The sequence below is a fragment of the Thermobia domestica genome, chromosome 2 (assembly GCF_964235325.1).
Source record: "Thermobia domestica chromosome 2, izTheDome1.hap1.1, whole genome shotgun sequence".
NCBI lineage: Eukaryota > Metazoa > Arthropoda > Insecta > Zygentoma > Lepismatidae > Thermobia > Thermobia domestica.
This window is the reverse complement of record NC_137455.1, coordinates 385,968,284-385,974,619: the sequence shown is the minus strand read 5'-3', so window position 1 is coordinate 385,974,619 and position 6,336 is coordinate 385,968,284.

Below are 6,336 nucleotides of genomic sequence, written 5' to 3'. Positions count from 1 at the left end.
TCTTTGGACACAGAGATAATGAAGAGCCCTATATATTATTACTGGTAAAACAACTATGTCCACTCGGCCATTAATAAGTAATTTATTTGCTTCCGTATTTATGTTATGTGTTCTCGTCGGTCATTTGATGTGATGTCACTGAGGAGTGAATTCTGAATTGTGGTTGTATTTCTTTCATCAACTAATGATTTTGTATCAATGGATTGGCATTCTATATTCCGTTTATTCTACGTATTATTGATCCGTTTTCTGTGTAGTGGCCCACAGATCGGTTGGCTTGTTCTGGGGCCCGATTACTCGTTACCTTGTTCCCATATAGATTTCCACAAAGCTCCAGGCAAGCTAGAAGTTTGGGTTAGGTTAGAATCTCTCAAAGTTTCAGACAAGCTACCAGCCGATTGAGGCAATGCATGGAGTTGTATACCCTCCTCTGAGCAGCGGTGACCCTGATGTTCCTTTTCGATCACGTGACCAAGTGGTGACGAGGATTACTGTCGTCTGCTTCATGTAGTAGCCTTTAGAAGAGCACGTGGTTTTGTGTATAAATAAAAAGCAGGTGTTGATGTTTAGAAATATAAAACCACGTGCAGGATGTTACATATATGACCACTGTATAAAATCCAACAATTGTTACACAAATAATCACTGAATAAAAAATCGAACAATGTAGTCATATTTTCTCGTATCCCCGTGATCAGATAGATATGTTCAGAAATGGTTTCAATAGATTAAGTGTCCTCAAATTAGTACAAAAGGAACAACTAGAAATTTACCCAAGCGTAGGCACTTTTTTTACCAGTTGCATGAGGATTACTTCTTTGAGAAAGCTACCCTTTTTTATTCATTTATTCTTGATCGATTTCAACCGCAACTCTAAAACCATAAAGAAAAACTCTGTTTTATACAAATTGAACGGGTTTTAGAAAATTTATTTGGGAAAAGTTTATGAATATACAATGGATAAACCTGTAACATGGGGTGCATTTCCCACGTTTTCTCTATTAAGTAGGAAGGCAGATACAAACTATCAAAGAAATCGGATTTTACAGGACTTACTGTGGAACAGAGATACCGAACAGACAAGAATGCTATTTGAGTTGAATGGTAGAAACCCGCTACGTTCGCTTCAGTTATAAATTTTTGATCCAATTTTATTTGTTTTCTTATGTCACTTTCCAAATATCCATTGAGTCTATTTTAAGTTTTGTATTAATCAGTCTGAGAGGTCAGTACCAATGTTCAAATATAAATGCATATAACTCCCAATATTTTCTTCTATTTTTCAAATCATCCATCATTTGTTCTTCTTCTTCCTATTCCTCACTTTCCTTCTATGGCGGTATGAAGACAACAATACGTCCAATGCAATTGGCCTTCATCCAAAGGATGCTGGCTAGAAGCGTCCTCTTCTCTTCTATCGGTTTTAAAACATCTTCGTTTGTTACTCTTTCTGTCCATTTTATCTTCTCCATCTTCCTCCAACACCACATTTCGAAGCTCTCTAAATGCATATTCGGAAAGATAATACAAAGTGCTTTCCTACATGACTTTGCATTCATGTACAAATGAAATACGTGGATTTTCTTTTAAAAGGCTCTTTCGAATATTCTTTGTTTTATGCCATGTTAAAATTCTTAGATAGGCACCCTTTTTGGTGCGTTTTTTTTTTCAATAACCAAATAACACTATGTATAATTTTAGAAAGAAATTATTTAATACTTATAAAATAATACTAAATCAATTAATAGTTGTTGTGAAGACTTTTTCCCACTAGCAGTATAATTCTGCTTTTTATTATTATTATTAGTTTATTACCCATATTTTCATTAGTACATAGAATGCTCCTGTCCCAGGGATGTTCATTCCCTAAAGACTTGGGAGCAACACATTCGAATTTACCATTCTCCCACCTCAAATTTATCCTTCTCCAATTTGATCATAGTATTTTCAGTGAAAAAGTGTCCTGCAAATATTCTGATGGGTGCAACCTGCACCGTAAAATCCCTCTATATTTATCCTTGTTCTGTCCTCGCTAAATGATCCCCAATCTCAGATACAAAAAAGTGAATACCCGCCAGTTATGATGAAATAAACTGTATCTACAGATTTCTGGACTGGAAGAAAACCTCAGAACACCCTGCTAGTTTACTTGAATACACTTTGGAAATACTGCATTGTTCATTTTCTGGATTTCCAATATTCTTTACTGTATTTATTATTCATGAAGCAAACTTAAGCAGTTACGATTTGAGAAAAGATCTGCAGTTTGAAATTACTTTCTAGCCACTTGTTTCTAAGTACTCATCTTGCATCTACAGAACAAAAAATTACGCATGCCTTCCACCGGACTACTTAGCAGTTTGTTCTCCAAATGTTAAAGTAAATCACTAGAAATACTAAATCTATGTGATAGTTATCTGTTCTGATATTCTTTACTTAAGAAGAGTACAACACAATAGCAAAGCTTCTCTTTGCAAACTTGAATTGTTTCTCTTTGTTTGACTATCTCATAAAGCAAGAGTATCGCCGATATAAGTATTATTATAATCTCGCAGAAGCAATGTGTAGCAATAGCAATAGAAAATATATAATGAGAGTATGGTCGAGTAACGGTGACATCAGTATACTACTCGACAAGTCTTGTCCTTTTTACATCATTTTATTCTTTTAGTAAGCGGCAATGATGTTTGTATTGTACTTGGCGCAAAGCACACTTGACATTACAACTCGATGTTCTGTTCTTTAACCAGATGTAGTCGTTTGAGGTTGTAAACAAACTTTTAAAACATGACCGCTTCAATGCAAAGGTCATCATCATAGGTATTCTACCCTTTCGCAGGTCATTTGCCGTAGATAAGAAGTTTCCATGCTCTACGGCCTTCAGCTAACATCTTCGTCTTCACGTATGATCTTTATGGTATTATATCGTCCATTAATTGTAGCATCTTCGCCTCCCTCCCTGTCTTTCTTGCCATCATACTCTCTAGTACGTTCCTCATGACACAATTTCTTCTTAGGCAATGTCCCAACCAGTTTCTCTTTCCTCTTCCTAATAATATCTAAAATTGTTCTTTTCTCCCCCATCATTTTTGAGTCTTCCTCATTCGTTTTCCGCTCAACCCAACTAATTCTCTCCATTCTTCTCCACACTCACACTTCGAAAGCTTCCAGTCGTTTTTCACCACTTTTGCGTAATGTCCAATTTTCCGCACCATACAGTACAACACTCCACACGAAGTCTTTGCAAAGACTCACTGCAAAGAAACACAAAAATTAGGGAGGGATTACATCTCGAATAATCCCGTCACCAATAACAGATTATAGTCCTTGGATCGATCCCAGCTCGCGCCAAATGAACTTTGTGGTGGACAAATACTGTGTGCGTGGGTTTCTTTGGGGTTCTCCGGTTTCCTCCCACTTTCTTCACTCCACAATTTCATTAATTTCTCATTATCGCCGTCTCCTTTAGCCTAGCCCGCATAAACGTGGGACGTAAAACTTAATATTTTTCAATAAGAGATTATAGCCATAAGAAACCTTTGTGATTCGAGAAACCTCTTTAGGGCATCAAACGAGGAACTATTAAAAGAAGCTGGTTTACCTGCATTTGAAGAAAGGGGGCATTGCCACAAACTTCGAAGAAATTGAAGTGACAGTGTTCAGTTTGGAAAACCTGTAAACTACTGGTATGAAACTTTCGTGAAGCGTTTGAAGTTCGTAGCAAAAAATACCCATTTTATATACATTTTGAGAAAAATTGATTATTTTTTTAATCCCTAACGAATTTTTGTAACGATTATCAATTTAAAATTGAGAAAAAAGGATTATTTTTTAAATCCTTAACGAATTTTATGTAACAAATGCCAATTAAAAATTTTAGAAAAAAGAATTAATATTTTAGTCCTTAACGAATTTTTCTAACGATTACACTAGTTAACAAATTTAAACTTTTTGTTTGTTACATGAGAAAAATCACCTGATCTTAAAGGAACTTTTTGCGCTGAATTCGAATATGCACTCGGTTTCTCTCCATCACGTACAGTTTTCCCGTAACAGAGGGATTTTCGGGAAATTCCCTCAAAAATTTCCCTTTTTCAGATATTTTATTCCCCTAGCTCCTGTCCCCTTACATATAGTAACATAGAAATTATACCTAAGTATACCTTGATTTATATTTAATAAACCCTAAAAGTTTCGTAAAAATCGCTTTGTTCTTTCTAGAGAAATAAATATATTTGTATGTAAACTTATACTGTGTGCACTGTTTATTGCACCTGATAGTAATGCTTTCAGATCTCCTGAGTTGGGGTAAAAACGATTTGCTTTATTACTACAAACACAGACATAAAAATGAATATTTACAATAGTCAACAACACACTTGTATTGCTCTCTGTAAATTAGAAACGTGTATAAAAATAGAATGTACTTCCAACGTATATACTTTTTAAACGTACAGTATATGTATATCTTAATACATATATATACAATTCTCCAAGTTTTTTCGTTTTGTTCATGAAATGGTTATCAATATTTGTTATCAAATGTAACAGAATGCAAAAGAAAGAAAGAATGGAATACAGACTCATTGTTGACAACAATGAACTAATGCAGTCTGAATTTTCCACTACGGTATCGTTTCCCCCCTCCCCCGCGCATTTCTTTCTTTCTTGTGTTCTTGACACCTGGTGAGAGGTGTCATTTTGTACATTTTTATATTGACGTGTGGTTTAACACTACTTCACTTTCAAAGTTGTCTTTGCTGCTAAGAGTGCTTTCATGTTTGATCTTAACGGCATTATACCCAACTAAGACCAGAAGTTTAGTTTGTGATCAGTACAATGGCGTCAAGAGGACGGCGTTCGTGTGTTAACTCACCAAATAGTTTTTGTTATGTTTGTGGCCAGTTTGTAGTTAAAGGACAGTGTAGATCCATTACGCGATCGGTGAAACTAGCATATTATATATATCTCGGATGTCGTGTGGGAGATCAGGACAAAACTTGGGCACCTAACATAATTTGTGCGTCGTGCTACGTCACTTTACTTGCATGGGCCAAAGGGAAACGGAGGTTCATGAAATTTGCTGTACCAATGGTGTGGAGAGAACAAACCAACCATTTGGATGATTGTTATTTTTGTCTCACAGTAGTTAAGGGACATTCTAAAAAAAGCAAATACACAATAAGTTATCCCAACGTTAAATCCGCAATTAGACCTATTCCGCACGGGGATGAACTTCCACTTCCCGAGCCCCCTACCAACTGGGAAGAGATATGGCCAAAAGACTCTGATGATGATCATGACCTTGATGAACCATCGACATCAACATGTACATCCAAGGATCCAACGTTCATCCCTGACTGTGTTCGCGAGCCACATTTCATCCGGCAATGTGAACTTAATGACCTAGTCCGTGATTTGCACCTGACAAAACAAGAGGCGGAACTTCTGGGATCAAGGCTCCAGCAGTGGAACTTATTGGATGCAGAAACGAACATATCAGTGTACAGGAAAAGGCATGTTCAATTTTCAAGCTATTTCTCAATGCAAGATAATGTGTGCGTATGTACGGATATAAATGGGTTGATGGCGGAGCTAGGAATTCCTTACGTTCCAGAAGAATGGAGGTTATTTATCGACGCGTCAAAGGTCAGCCTTAAAGCTGTCCTTTTACATAATGGAAATAAAAAACCTTCTATACCACTTGCGCACTCAGTGAAGATTAAGGAATCCTATGACACCATGTCAACTTCGCTAAATCTTATAAATTACAAGGACCATTGTTGGCAAATATGTTGTGATCTCAAGGTAGTTGGTATTTTATTAGGACTGCAGTGCGGTTACACGAAGTACCAATGTTTTTTATGTTTATGGGATAGCCGAGCTGATGACAAACATTATGAAGTGAAGGAATGGGAACCTAGAGTGAATTACGTACCTGGAGAATGCAACGTCAAATACGCTCCTTTGGTAGATCCTAATAAGATATTACTACCGCCACTTCATATCAAGTTAGGACTTATGAAAAACTTTGTCAAAGCCATGGACACATCTGGTGAAGGTTTCAAGTATTTGCGAGATAAGTTCCCTAACCTGAGTGATGCTAAGATTTCAGCGGGAGTGTTTATTGGTCCCCAAATTAGGAAATTAATGCTTGATGATAGCTTTGACAGCAAGTTAAACAGTGCTGAGCTAGCTGCCTGGACAGCATTTAAGTGTGTTGTGCGCAACTTTCTGGGCAATAACAAAGCTGAGAGTTACACAGAAATCGTACAGGACATGATACAGAAATACAAAGAGTTGGGTTGTAGGATGTCTTTAAAAATCCACTTTTTG